Below are 15,144 nucleotides of genomic sequence, written 5' to 3'. Positions count from 1 at the left end.
TCCCCTGGGACTGATTCCCTCTCACTGTACCCAACAATAAAATGCTTCACAAAGAAACCTGACAATTTAGTTGTTAATTCAAAACATCCTTCTCCAAGCTGCCTGTAACTATAACCTAATTGTTGCAAGATGGTGGTTTACAAAAAAAAAAAAGAAAGAAACAAAGAAAAGAAAGTAAAATCACATTAAATACAAATGTGCATTTCTTCTGTAATAAACTCACTCTATTCTTGTGTTCATTTTACCCTGTTGTCTTTTATGTTACCATTAGATTTTTAATCTGCACACTAAACACTTATTTCTATAAAAACTCTAATGTAATTTCAAGAATTTAGAGGTTTCCCACTCTCTCTGTCTGTTATGAGAGGCAACTCAGTGATGGATACAGCCTGGACCGTGGAGCACAGTACCTGAATTTAGCCTGGCTATTTAACTTCTCTGAACTTTGACTTTTTCATCTTGAAAATCAGATTATAATATCCACATTGTAACTTTGTTGAGAGGGTCAGTAGAAGTCTAGGAGAAAGTTTTTTAAGCTCTGATAAATAATACTGATGTTTTGTTACTCTTTTCTAGTCAAAGGGCTTGGCTCATGAGGCATTGTTATGCTCCTGGGATGGGTGACAGATTTATTAATTTGTTATTCATCTGTCACCCATCCAAGCATCCATCCATCCACCCACCCACCTATCCGCCCACCTGTCCATCTGCCTAACTAGCTTTCTGTCTCTGTAACAAATGTTGATTGAGTTTCTGCCATGTACCAGATACACAATCAGGATCTAGGAATATAGGCATGAATTAGACGTAGTATGATTCCTGACTCCAAAGTCTTTCTTTCCAGAGAGAGGGGAAGGCACATTTATACATAATTACATAATAAAGTAGTCATGGAATAAGACTATACCTCCTAAACCATGGGGGAAATGTAACCATCTCAGGTTATTTTGGTTTTCTAATTGTCTATTAGAAGCAATGGAGAATATTGTGAGAATTTCAATTTTTAGTCAGTCCTGGAGTGGGAAATTGAACAAGCCTTGGATGCAAAAGAGAGAGAGACTTTCTCTGGACCTGCGGGCTGGCTGAGGAAGGATTCTGGTGGTGAGTGCCTCTGACTCGTGGAGCAGGCCAGGTGAGCAGTACCCTTGACTTCCAGTTGTTTTCCTCTTCTTGGGCCATCAACAGGAGTGCCAGGGACAGCAACTATGGTGGGTGCTTTGTTTCCAAACTGCTCATCTTGACAAGCAACAATTCAGAAAACTGAGAATAATCTGAGGACTCACGGTGAGCAGGTACCACTCCACAGTCATAGGGGAGGAGTAGTTCTTAGTACAGTGTTACCCTCGACCCTCACCCCCCTGACACGGTGGATGCATCTTTGGGAGAACACTTGCATGTGAAAGATGAGCATAGCTGGTTGCATGGGTAAGACAACCGGAAAGGGATGGTAGGACCCAGTTCCTCCTCTGCCCCTAGATGAAAACTTGAGCTATCCCCTGAACTTCCTGGACTCTCTCTGTAATTAAAAAAAAAGTTATCAGTTATTTAAGGTCTCAAAATATAGTCTCAACTTACAAATTAAATTGTCCAATCTCACATCACAGTGGAATTTTCTATCTAGATTTACAGTCCTGACTTTTCTCCTCCTTCTACCTTGGGTTTGCTGCAGAGAGGAAGGCTGAAGTGAGAGAAGAGGGTCCAAGGGGCCACTCTTCCCTTTTCCATTCAGTTCTTTTACTCTTCTCTCCCCGCTCCTGCTTTGTATACCTCCGGGGCTGGAGCACAATGATTCAGAAGAAGGAAAAGGAGCACAAGGGTTCTGCCATGAGTGGTCCTGTTGAGTGAGGGCACACATCTGGGTTTTCCAGAATCCTCATTGCTGGAGGTCTTCATCTTCAGCACTTGCGATGATGATGCCTCCTCCCAGCTAGCTGCTTATTCCTTTTGCAGCCTCCTTGCACGTGGTGGTGCCCCAACTTTGTTTCTGCCAAGTTCTTCTCATCTATTCAGGTCCTCTTAGGTAAGACCTCAGATGGCCCCATGCAGGCTCTCTCTCACACGACCCCAAGCATGGGCCGGCTTTCCTTTCCTCTCCAAATCTGAAGAGGTATCCCAAGTGTAGCTCTCTGTCATTTGTTCCTCCATGCGAGCAGCTGCCTGGCCATAAAGTCTGCCCCTATAGACTTATTAGACATGGCTACACCACTAAAGTCCCCCGATCCTCCACCCAGAAGATTTATATTAAGGTTTGCTAGTCATGTCTTTGAAGTTCTTCTCTTTTAACTTGAGGTAAAGCTAGAAGTACCTTCCAGTTCTCTCCCTTCAGGACGCGAGGTTCAAAATGCATAGCTTTCTCTACAAAATCTCCTTCTAAACTCCAACTCAACTAACTTCCGCTTTTGTTGTGGGTGGAAGTTAAGAGTGATATAACCTGGCTTTTACATACCTTTTGAAAATCCTGCTCCGTGGCTTCCCACCTCACTTTGAAGTGTTGTGTATATTGTCTTTAGCTAAATTAAGAAAGAAGAACCAGGGGCACCTGGGTGGCTCAGTCAATAGAGCATGAGACTCTTGATCTCTGGGTCATGAGTTCAAGCCCCACATTGAGGATAGAGTTTACTTTAAAAAAAAAAAAAAGAAGAAGAAGAAAGAAAGGAAGAAGAGCCAATTTTACCATTATTTAAGTTGCACATTCTAGAGGCTGATGACTCATATGGAACAAGTGTTCTCCTGAAGGCTTAGGTTCCTGATTTTTTGTTATCCCTCTTTAAGACAGTAAAGAAGGTATGAAATGGCAACTTCTCTCCACTACGAATCCCAACCTGGAGAATCACATGATAATGTTCCTTCCCTCCCTCCCTGCCAAAGTGATGCTTCAAGATATAACAAGAAATAAGATGATGATGTTGGCAAAACAGCCTGATATAAATGAGTAAAGTAAATGTTAAACAGCACAGAAATGGTCATCAAAGAAAATATATTCCAGGAATAAGAGGATGTTCTTTACTCCATGACTGATTCATCTTTATACCTTCCTAAGCCCCCAACACAGGGTCTGGCACATAAGGGTTTATAAATGTAGCTGATTTTCTTCCAAATACAATGTCAGGCATTGACTTCTGAGTGATGGACAAGGTCAGTTAGCTCCACAGTCTACTCATGTGCCTGGTGGCTATTTGTTGAATGAGGCCAAATTATCTAAAAGCATCCACTCTAAGGCTCATGTCCCCCACCTACAGTTGTCACATACTGTCTTCCAGGCCCTTCCCCTCTCCTACTGAAGATTTAGAGAGTTGATCACAATCTTTCCATTCCACAATATCAGGAGATTTTAATATCTACATAAGTCACCTATCAAACAGTTTAGCTTCATACTTTCTGAGCCTCCTCGATTCCTTTTCAGGGCCACACCTTATCACATGGGACTGTTCCCTCAAAAAAGTCCCTCTCCTGCATCCGAATTTGACCATAACTACCAATTCCCTCCAGCAATCTTATCCCCTGCTTCTCACTACACCTGCACAGACTGTCACTTGGTCCTGCCATTCTCTCCCCCACTTCCCGATCCATCAGGGATCCCACGGCTGATCATTGCAATTACTTTCTCAAAGGCATCCTCAGTTCCCTTGCCCTTTTGTTTTTCTGCCATATCTGCCTGAACAAACCTCAGCTCTAATTTCCTTCATATTCTACTTATTCATCTTCTATATGTGTATAGAGCTGATTGATGCTGGAGAAGAAGCAAATAACCACAAACTTTGGTACTCTACAAATTCATGGTCTTAACCTCACCTTTGGTTGATTTCATCTAGCATCTTCTTTAAAAGTCCCAATCTTCCTCAATCTGTAAGTCTCCAAGTCAGCTCCTCCCCTACCTCCACTCCCACTCTCAGCCAGTAGCATTTTCTTGTACTTTGTCAAGACTCATCGTGTGCTTGGGGCATGGACATTGGTATGTTGTAAAAGCTCCCCTGGTGACTCTGACAGGCAGCCACTGTTGAGAACAAGTGATCTAAGGAAACCTGGTGAATATCTGAAACGCTGCCTAGAGAATCTGTTTCAGGCCTCTGGCTCCACATCACCTCCACTTGTTATAATCACCACCCACTCAGCATCCCATGGTCCCAGCAGCTGGGCCCATCTTGGCTCCTTTTATCTCATTTTGTTCCATTAGTATTTCATGACCTAACTGTTGACCTGGATACTGCAGTGACGGCCCCATACGATAATCTCAGCTGTGCACGCATAATGGCTGGCATGGGACACCGTGCTTCTGTGTCCCTGTCTATCTAGGAAGGGGTATCAGACTGGAGGGACTGAACTGTAAATGCCTTTTTTTTTTTTTTTAAGTTTTATTTATTTATTTTTGAGAGAGAGCGAGAGAGCGAGAGCGGGTGGGGCAGAGAGAAAGGGAGACACAGAGTCCAAAGCAGGCTCCAGGCTACAAACTGTCAGCTCAGAGCCGCATCTGGGACTTGAACTCATGACCATGAGATCATGACCTGAGCCGAAATCAGATGCTCAACCTACTGAGCCACCCAGGTGCCACTATAAATGCCTTTTAAATGCAGAACATGACTGTGTCAGATTGGCAGTTGTCTTCTTCATAGTGCTGCCACCACGCACTTCTGAGGATAAATCTGCTTCCCTGTAGAATTTTGGGTTAGTCTGCCCATGAGAAGATGCATGGGATTTGGAAGGTGAAAATGAAGCAGTTGTTCTTCACAGGAGGTTGTGGTGGTCAGACATGGCAGGCGTCCAGACCTCTTCCTAACTCTCCATGTTTGCAGTGGTTGGAGAACTCGTCTGTTTCAGTTCATCAGGCTTCATTCTGGTAAGTGTTTATCTGATCCTCGGATGGTAGCCTTCTCACTTCTCCAAACTTTTCTTACATTTGTGTGGGTCCCATGTTAATCTTAATCTTTTTATTCTCATAATGTCATAGAAGCTCAATCTTTTTTTTTTTTTTTTTTTTTTTTTTTTTGTACTGAACGTTGGCTGATACCAGGGCTTAATATCCTGGACAAAGGATAGTTTCTGACAGTTCTAGGGTAGAAGGTCACACCATAAAAGGAACACTTAAGGCAAATTGTATATTTGGAAGCCAGAAACCTATCCAACAGTGGTGTTGGTAACTACCTCATTTTTTTTTTTAATTTTTTTTTCAACGTTTTTTATTTATTTTGGGGACAGAGAGAAACAGAGCATGAACGGGGGAGGGGCAGAGAGAGAGGGAGACACAGAATTGGAAACAGGCTCCAGGCTCTGAGCCATCAGCCCAGAGCCTGACGCGGGGCTCGAATTCACGGACCGCGAGATCGTGACCTGGTTGAAGTCGGACGCTTAACCGACTGCGCCACCCAGGCGCCCCGGTAACTACCTCATTTTTTATGTGATCCTGCTTTGAGTGCCACCTGGGGTAGGTTTGACAAGTCTGTTGTCACGCCCTTCTCCCCTTGCTCTGGTTGAGGGCATGTCAACAGGTGCCTTTGCGTGGACTGGGGGTGCCTGAGGAGAAGGTGGTATAGCTCTCTTTGTTTATACTGGTTCTGTTCTGTCATGAGCCCAGGGAAGACAGCTGACGTGAGATCCAGAACACCTGGCTCCGCTCTTGTCCACCGCGTGTGCCTGAGCCTACCCCTTCCTCTGCCCATTCTGCAGTTTCCTCATCTGTTAGTTGGTCAAGAAAATCAGTTATCACAGAGGTACCTCTCAGCCCTAACATTCTCCAAGTCCACGAATCCATTGGATGACAGTTGGAGTTCCTCGGCTCAGAATGTCTCACCAAGCTGGGCCTGCGACAAGACCAGCCAGGGCAAGGCCAGGCCTAGAAGCTGTGAGCTTTCTCCTGGGCCTGCGGGGGCTGATTTATGGACATGACTTTGTTCTGGGACAGGATCTGACGGCAGTCAGGGAGGTGACAATGCACAGGCACTAGGCAAGCAAACAACTCTGCCTGCAGGGTTAGGGCCCAGGGCGGGCTTGGCCACAGCAGCTGCTGACAGACAGACAAATGGACAGACATGCCTCACTCCAACCTCTTGTCCCTACCCTCGCAGGGGCTCCTGCTGCCTCTCACTGTGTGATGAGTAGGTTAAGAATAAGGCTCAGCGTGCAGTTATGCTGTCTATAGGCCTCCTGGGTTTCCTTAGGGCAGATTCTCTCACCAAGCCTCCCTTTCCCTTGTCCTGAGGCCCCAAGCCTCAATCAGACACAAATCTTGTTTGCATAAGTTCCCTGTTCCTTCACCGGCTCTGGTTTTCCCTCTTTAGACACACACCCTTTTCTACATTTTATTGTTCCCCCCGCTGCCTCATTTTCTCAAGGGTTCCTTTCTGGGGAGCTGGGACTCAGCCAGCCTCCTCTTGTGGCAAATAGACCAAGCACCCACAAGAAAGCCCCCTTTCCTCTTCAGTGTGTCTCTTCTTGTCATTAAAAAGAGAAAAAAAGACAATAAAATTCTCTTCCTCCTGCTTCTCTTTATAGGTTTTCTGCTTAAGAGAATTAAGAGCAATCCAAGCCAACTCCATAGCTACTTCGCTTCACACAAATCATCTTGAAACTCTTTGTTCCTCAAGTCAAAAATGAGGATTGCTGGCTGCCAATACTGAGCTCCCAGGGTCAGCTTCTCCTTGTCACCTTCTCCACAGTGCAGCCAGGGGAGAGAGAAGTTAGTGGCATTTGAGGCTGCACGTGTCTACCCAACAACCATTTTCTCCCAGGGTGAAAGGGAGCTCCATGCTTGGTTTCTGACTAGGCTTCTGTAATGGGTCTATAGGATTGCTCTTTCTGGAAACCATCCAGACCCATAATGGGTTGAGGTAGTGAGCTACCCATTTCTGGAAATGTTTCCATGGAAGACATATGATCCTCTGTTGGAGAGGAAGGACACTGGATGGCTGCTGAAGTCTCCTTTTACTTGGTAGTCTCCTAAATCCCAAGCCCATGTGCCACCAGTCGTATCGCAATAGCAGGTCCAACAAGGAAGGATCTGATGGGATGTAGGGCCTAGCTGCGGCCTCAGGAAGAGGTCCCCATGGCAGGCAAAGGGAAACTCCAGGTCAGGATATCTATAAAATTCTCTGCAGCCAAACCAGAACTTCTCAGGGCAATGGTGGGCGTTGTATCATAAGACCCACACTGTGTAATGGGTACCTTGTAGGTTCCAGTACACAAGGAAAAGTAGGATATGGTGGCATTAGCTTAATGACTGCAAGACATTAAATTACATTGGAGCGTGCAATGATCTGAGAGTCAGAAGAACTTGCTTACTGTTCTCTTTCTCTGTGTGCTTTTGGGAAATTATTGTCCCTTTCTAGGTCTTGGTTTCTTCATTTGTAAAAATCCAGGATTGGTGTCTATCTCCGTTTCCCAAAGAAGTTTCCAGGGAAACTTAATCCTACTAAATAATTCACATAAAATGATTTCATGGCAAAATATGCTTGGAAACCCCATGTGAGGTCCCCCTTAGAGAATGACAATGCTGATGTGCCCATGAATGGCTCCAAAAATCCTGCAACAAAAATACCTGTGTCTCTTTGTGTAAACAGTGTTTCCAGAATGTCTTTGAACATAAAAGTCTTTTTTCCCCAGTATAGGTCTTTATCACCCAAGGTGCTAATACTGCTCAGCACACACACTCAGGGAAATAGTGATCTAGATCATCTCTGTGGCTCAGTCTGAGGATATTCTGTGCTTTTCTAATCAGCAGGAGAATCAACGACAAAAAGCTATTTCCTTATGTGCATGAGCAAGACCCGTGCTGCCTGCCTCTTTAGGTTAGCACCTCTGATTAGTGTCTGTTACAGGCTTCTGCAGACACTCTTTCTTCTGCCTGAAACACTGTCCGTAATTTGTGATTGGCTAACAGCCTTCTCGTCTCCGCCTCACTTGTACTTCCACTGGGCTGCCTTCTCTGTGCCTTGGGTCTGCCTTAGGTACCCAATTTATATGTCTTTCATTTTCCAGATCATGTCTATACTGTAATAAAAGTTCCATGAAGCCCAGAGCCTTGCATGTTGTGTTCTCTATTATATCTCCAGTGTCTGTTAAAGGGTTTGACATATTGGAGCCCTGATAAATATTTACGGAACAATTAGATACAAATTAATTGGCTTCTGGGATTGCTCCTTTAATTGGGACAAGGAACGAGTGATTACCACCTATGGAAGGGGGAGGAGTCTTATTTTCTTATTACACTGGGAAGGTTACAGAAAGAAAGACATCAGAGTTGTTCTACTTGGGACTGGCTGCCTCTCTTAAGAGAGAGCTTCCCATGACTGAACTTGTTTATATGAACATAAAGGAGACCGTGATCACCAGTTAGAATTTTGAATGAAATGACTCTGACATTCCCTTTGAATGCTACGAGTCTGGGACCGAATTCTTCCTTAATCAGTATTCTGTGTAATTTACACATTCCTACAAATTGTGGGCTTTTATTTATTTATTTATTTTTTGGTCATATATCTTTGGTTTTTAAGAACAATGACTAAATTTAAACAATAATTAGTTTACTAGCAATCTATTATATTAATAATAGCAATCTAAAGCATTAATAAAAATGCAGTTTAAATGCTGAAGTCAAGGAACAATTAAGCTATATTATGCAGCTCTCAGTGATAATAGAGACTAATCTTTTTAAGTTTATGATCTAATGTTAATTGGAAATATGTAGACTTAAACAAGCATTATATGAACACTGATTGCAACCTGGTTGCAATACAGAAGAGAGAAAAGAAAAAAATGGAAAAGAAACATATAGAAATGCCAGGCATGTAGGTAAAGAAGAGGGAAAGGGTGACTAGAGATGAAGTTTGTTCGTTTTATAATTTGCTTCTGCAAAATTTTTCTCCAATTCTTTTCAACGTGCTTGTCTTCTTTGTAAAATTTTTTGAAGGTAAAAATAAGATTGGAAAGAACAGAAAATGTGTTTGCTGGCTCTGCAAACATGATTTTGATTTTTTTTTTTTTTTTTTGCCAGCTGAGGTGTTGGGGCCTTGTTCAAAGATGACTGGACTGTAAGGGTAATCCTGGCCTCACTCTCCTTTCCCAGCCATCTTGAAATGCCCTCCAGAGCAAGACGGAATGACAGCAGTCACCCCTGACTCAGACACTTCCTCGAGTCACTGACAACTGCCAAAGACGAGAGGCTGGAAGCTAGGCTAAGATGGAAAGACGAGAGGTTTGGACTTCACCTCCCCTCATTGCCATTTGTGACTTGTGAGTTATGTTGCTTTTTTTGGAGGGGGCGGTGGGCAGTTGTCCCAGGTCAGTAACCTTTTTCCTTTGTCCCAAGATAAATCCCCAAAGCAATTACCAAGAAAAAGAAAAAAACAAAGTTTCTGTTTGGCTTTTTACTGCTCTGGCCCATAAACAGCAGTCTGGGATCAAGGGCGTTGTGGGTGCGCAGGATTTAATCTCCGCCAGGTTTTTGTCCCATAAACATCCTTTCAGCTGTCCTGGCCCCAGACATCATTCCCTTTGTGCTGCTGATGCATGGTCTGCGATGGAGTGGCCTGCTACATTGCTCTCTGTGGACCCAACTACCACCAATTCTGACCCTTCAAGCCTGGAAAATCCCAGCTCATTCATGCTTGAGATATTTGGACCCAAGACAGTCCCTGACTTGACAGTTAAATATAATTCAATGGAACAGAGAGGCCTGGCATAGTGGAAAGAGCACGGCTTTGGGGAGTCAGGACAATTTAAGTCTGAATCCCAGTTTCATGCCTGCAAACAATGTGACTTTGGTCAGACCAGTTACTTAACTTCTGGAAGCCCTCGTCTTTCCTCTGATTCCTACTATCAGGGCTGTTTTGTGGACTGAATAAAGTATCGGATGTAAAGTGATTGGCAAAGTAAAACCGAGTTCTTATCCCCTTTGGTCGCTGGTGTCACAGACTGGGGTGCTGAAACCACATTTTCAGAAGGTTTCTGGTGAAACTAAACCCAGTCCTGAAGAAACTAACGAAGATGATGGGGGGGTCCAGATCCCAGGCCCTATGAGGAGCAGGTGAAGGAACTGAGCATTTGGCGTGGAGAAGATGAGGATCTTCACTAACTGCCTTCACATCTGGGAGTCACCCAAATCTGAAAGCAAGAGCAGATTTGGTCTCCCCCCCCCCCCCGCCGCCGCCTCTGTTACCAAAGTTACTGGATGTCTTCCATGTGCCAGACTCTGTGCTTATCACTGAGGATAGACTGGGGAACAAGAGGCCTCCAGACCTCTTGGAGCTTTTAATCTACTTGGAAAGACAAACATTGGATGAGTAATTTTAGGTGTGATTGGTCATCAAAAGGGGAGAGTAGTCAGTGGCACCTTGGGGTTTTATGAGTGGTCAGAATTAGGACCAGTGCACGGGAACTACAGCGTGATTGGGTTCAGCCTAGAAGTCAGAAGAGAGGCCTGTGACCGCGGTAGTGGTTCGGTTTGTGTACTGCACAAGGTTCTAACCGAGGTGATGAGTGAGGATTGAGACCTGCGCCTTACTTTATTGTCTCTGCCTCGAAGCAGTGCTTTTTCTGATTTGCACAGAGCCATCACATAGTCTGGTGGTGGCCCTGAACTGAGGTCACCAAAAGGTGGCCCATGACAGTATCTGGGCTACAGATACTCTTTATAGGCCAGCAAATTCTTTTTGTTTATTTGTTTGTGTGTGTGTGTTTAGTTTGAAGGAGCTGTCATATTTTAAAGTTTGGGAGATTTTACATTAGCATCTAGATTTCTGGGATCTGTGGGAAAATTGGGAAATCTGCTAACACTGGCCCCTATGTTCCAACAAGGAGGAAATTACCTGGTGGTGAGTGATGGCTGCTCCCTTTAGAGAATTAAACTGTTCCCCACCCCAATCCTATCACTCAAATACTTTCCCACCCTGGATCCTGGGCAAAGGAGTTTGCTCCCTCTGCTCTTTACACATCCAGAACTGAAAGGAATGGGCTGTCTGCTGATGGAGTGACGAACTCTATCCTTGCTGGTGTCCAAGCAACAACTGTAGACTCTGGGTCAGAGATGATGCAGGAGCCTTTCCTGCCTGGTAAGTTTGGGCCAAGCTTTAGGCTCTGCAGGTGCCTGAACCCCTATGGATGAAAACCAGTCCTTGGTCCCATGACACAGTCATTATGTACATGGCACCAAAGTATATGGACCATAATGAGAGCTTCCCTTTCTGTGGTTTTTTCATGACGAAGCCAAACACCTCAATGTATTTATATGGTGAGTTCCTGGCATGGACCCAACATTACACTATGTGATATGGGAAGGATTACACATGAGTATATTTTAGCTCTATTCAGTCTACTACATGGCAGAAGGACCAGCTAACTAGCTAACGAACGAACGAAACGAAACTAACTAGCTAAGTAACTACCTAATTAACATGGGCTGAATTGTGTCCTCCCCTGCTGAAAAACAATTCAGGTGTGACAGATTCCATCCCTGGTCCTGGGCACAGAATATGGATTATTACCCCCCTTCCTGGACCTCAGAATGTGATTATATTTGAAGGTAAGGCCTTTAAAGAGGTAATTAAGTTACAATGGAGTTGTTAGGATAGGCCCTAATCCAGTATGACTGGTACCCTTAGAAAAGAGAGCTGAGCAAACAGTGAGAGGGTGACCATCCACAAACCAACGGGAGAAAGCTGAGAAGAAATGAAACCTACTGACACCTTGATCTTGAACTTCTAGTCTCCAGTGTTGTGAGAAAATAAATTTCTGTTGTTGAAGCCCCCACACTGTGGGATTTTATTATGGCAGCTGCTATAAACTGAATGTTTATGCTCACCAAAATTCATACGTTGAAACCTAATCCTCACTATGATGGTATTAGGAATCGGGGCCTTTGGGAAACAGGTAGGTTGTAAGGATGGAGCCATCATGAGTGCAATTCACACCATTACAAAAGAGACCCCAGAGAGTTCCCTCCCCACTTCCACCATGTGAGGACACAGCAAGAAGACAGCCCTATCTATGCACCAGGAAGCAGGCTTTCACCAGACAGTGAATCAGCTGGAGCCTCGATCATGGACCTCTGGCCTCCAGAACTGTGAGAAATAAATTTCCATTTTTTATAAGCCACCCAGTGGGTTATTTTGGTATAGGAGTCCAAAAGGAGTAAGACAGCAGCCTTAGCAAACTAATACACTAGCTAACTAACTAACTAATCACACACCCAATTTCCTTCACCCAAAGGGCTGATATTACAGGAAGAAAGGTTGAATTGTAAACATTTCCACCAATAGCCAGAGTGATGTTCTTATAGTGAGAACTGGATCACATCATTCCTCTGTTCTAAACCCCACTCCCCCCACCACCACCCGATGGCTTCTCCCTGTACTTGGATCAAAACCAAGCACTGGCCTAAAGGTCTTAGTGTGATCTAGTCCTTGAATGTTTATACTGGTCAGTATATACTGACCAGTCAGTTTATACTGGTCAGTTTGTGCCACTCTCCTTCTTGCTTATGACACGCTGCATCCTGCCACAAGCTGCCACCAATCTCTTTCCTATCTAAGGTCTTGGTATGCTTTGCTGTTTCTACCTGTAACCCTCTTCCTCCTTTCTCATTTGACCTCACTCCTGTCACCTCTCCCAGCCAGGGCTGGTGGAGGGGAATTCAAGGAAGAAAAGTGGACATTTTCCTGAGCAACAATTGAGCACTGCAGCAAAGCAGTGGACTCAGTGCTCTGCATTTATTATCTGAGTATATACAAAGCTTTATGACATAAGTAAGATTATCCTTATGAGCAAGTGAGAAAACTGAGGTGCAGAGAAGTCTCAAATCCTGAGTAAGAAGAGGCAGTGTCTGTTAAGGGCTTGGTGACATGAAAGGCAACCCAATGCATAATCCGTACATATAGAAATTAAGCTGGGGTCAGTGTCCAAGGAGATCCCAGCTGGTGAACAGACCTGTACTTTCTAAGCAGTAAATTATGGCCAAACTCCAACAGGTATCAGCATTCATGTCTGAAGTGATCATCCCCCTGAGAGCATGACACCAGCCAAGGAGGCTGGACACAACTGATTCTCTATTTCCCAAGGAGAGGGGTCAGGAGGAACTGGGCAGTTTTGGGGCCATAGCCAAGTAAGCTAAGGTTGAAGGTGGGTTTGGGCAGATAATACACTGAAGGGAAAAGTGAAGCTGAAGACCATTTGGGTAGAGAGTATGCTGTGTGGATGCTGTAACATGCCTCCTAAGTCACCCTTCAGAGAAGAACTTGTTGCCTCAGCCCAGAGGCCCCTGTGCCCACAGTAACACCCTTCACCAAGGCCACATTCAGTGACTGATCAGTGCAGGGGTGTAAAGGCCTGGTCATCTCGGCCCACCCAAGAAAACTCCAAAGGGCCATTCTATATCCACATCTTCCAAGGGGATGGCCAAGCCTATGGTTGGGCCTGCATCACAGCTAGACCTCTCCCTCCATCCTCTCCTACTTTTTCTCCTTTTCTTCCCTAAGTGTTGAACCCAAGGGCACTCCTTGGTAAACATCCTGTGTGCTTGACTCTGTCTCAGAGTCGACTCCCATGGGAACTCATTCTACAACATATGCCCCGTAAGGTTTAAATAAATGGATAGCGTTGTGGGGAAGTAGATTCCAGGGTTCCTCTTAGGAAGATAGAATACCAGGTCTCTGATGGCATGACTCATTACAAGTACTGTAAGCTGGTCCCTTCTGTCATCGTTAGGGTTGGCTCAAGGATTGGGCAATGCGAGGTATATGGATAGAATTGTCAATAAGTGCATATGAGCAGAGATCAGAAGATTGGCTGAGGGGCAGATGCACACGGGCTCATCATCTCACACGGCTCAGAGTTTCATGCATAGAAGCTCCACACGCAGGCTCAGTGTGTTAGTTAGCAGGCTTTGATGCTGTTAGTTATCAAAGGCTTGGTCTTCCGGGCCCAGACTGTGTGTTGCAAATGTTCCTCCTGGACCGCTAGGATGCAGGTGGACAGGGCCTTGAGTTGATAGAACCAAGATACTTCCAGATGCCATTCTGGCTTCTTCTTTCTGATCAAAACTAACAGCAACAGACCTTATAATGAACCAGACACTGTGCTAAGCACATGCCATAGATGATCTCATTTAATCCTTGCAACAAGTCTATGGGGTAGATATCTCTTGTCTCCATTGTACAGTTAAAACACATGAAGTTTAGGGAAGGAAAAGAACAGATCTGCACTCCAAGTATTCTTTTGTTTGTGTAGGTTTTGTCCCAAGAGACCCTTCAAATTCAATTTCAATTTCACAAGCTGGTAAATTCGTGGGAGGTTTCCCCCTAACCTGTGCCTTGAAAGGAGCTAATGGAATTAGTTATCTGCAGGCATCAGGCCACCCTGGGCTTCCTTGGCTTTTGGACCCAAGAGCTGTCATCTTGCTTGTCCACAAAGAAGCTGCATTTGTTCCTTCCAAGTCATAGCAGCATAAATCAAAGCTCTGATCAGAAGCAATGATGTACAAAAAGAAAACAGAGACAGAATAAGATCAGTCATCAGATTAGAGGGCTTGTCTATGATGGGAAGGAAGTAAACATTTGTTGAATAAACACAAGTATTGAATGAATAGAAGAATTTACTCAAGTCTGTATGAGTCTGAAGGGTTTACTATATATGTGTAGGCATGTGAATTATTGGTCAAATGCTGGTTTTTGACAAGCTGCAAGAGAAATCAAGAGAAAAGGCTGACATCAAAGGAGCATTTGGTTTGAACTGTCCCTTTGATTGCACTTATTTATTTATTCATCAATTTGATTGGCTTTTTAAGTACTGTCTAAGTCTGCTCAGGCTGCTGTAACAAGCATTATTTCTCCTAGTTCTAGGGGCAGGAAAGTCCAAGATAAAAGTGCTGGATAATTCAGCTCATGATGAGGACTCTCTTTTTGGTTCTCAGATGGCTACCTTTTTGCTGTGTCCACACATGGAAGAAAGGGGGAGAGAGAGAGAGAGCACATGAGCCCTCTCTGGTCTTTACTTATAAGGGCACTAATTCTATCACGGGGACTCCACCCTCATGACCTCATCTACACCTAATTGCCTCTCAAAAGCCCCATCTCCACATACCATCTCATTGGGAGTTAAGGCTTAACATGAATTTGAGGAGGACACAATTCAGTCCATCACAAGTACCCATTCTGTGCCCAA

At 44.4% G+C, this 15,144-nt stretch overlaps 1 long non-coding RNA gene across 5 annotated transcripts in view; it reads left to right on the top strand.

Moving 5' to 3' along the window:
* LOC111556630 overlaps positions 1-15,144 on the top strand; it is a 259,841-nt gene that overhangs the window by 188,909 nt on the left and 55,788 nt on the right. For 3 of the 5 annotated variants that reach the window (XR_006586419.1, XR_006586417.1, XR_006586421.1), the window contains exons 10-12: positions 1,008-4,834; positions 8,984-11,039; positions 11,423-11,509. This is a non-coding gene — a long non-coding RNA (uncharacterized LOC111556630). Of the gene's footprint in view, positions 1-1,007; positions 4,835-5,564; positions 5,837-8,983; positions 11,040-11,422; positions 11,510-15,144 lie in introns of all 5 variants that reach the window. The other 2 variants (XR_006586420.1, XR_006586418.1) reach the window with 2 other exon arrangements.

The sequence above is a fragment of the Felis catus genome, chromosome D1, assembly GCF_018350175.1.
Source record: "Felis catus isolate Fca126 chromosome D1, F.catus_Fca126_mat1.0, whole genome shotgun sequence".
NCBI lineage: Eukaryota > Metazoa > Chordata > Mammalia > Carnivora > Felidae > Felis > Felis catus.
Note: the sequence above shows the minus strand (reverse complement) of the source record. Positions and strands in the feature narration are given on the sequence as shown.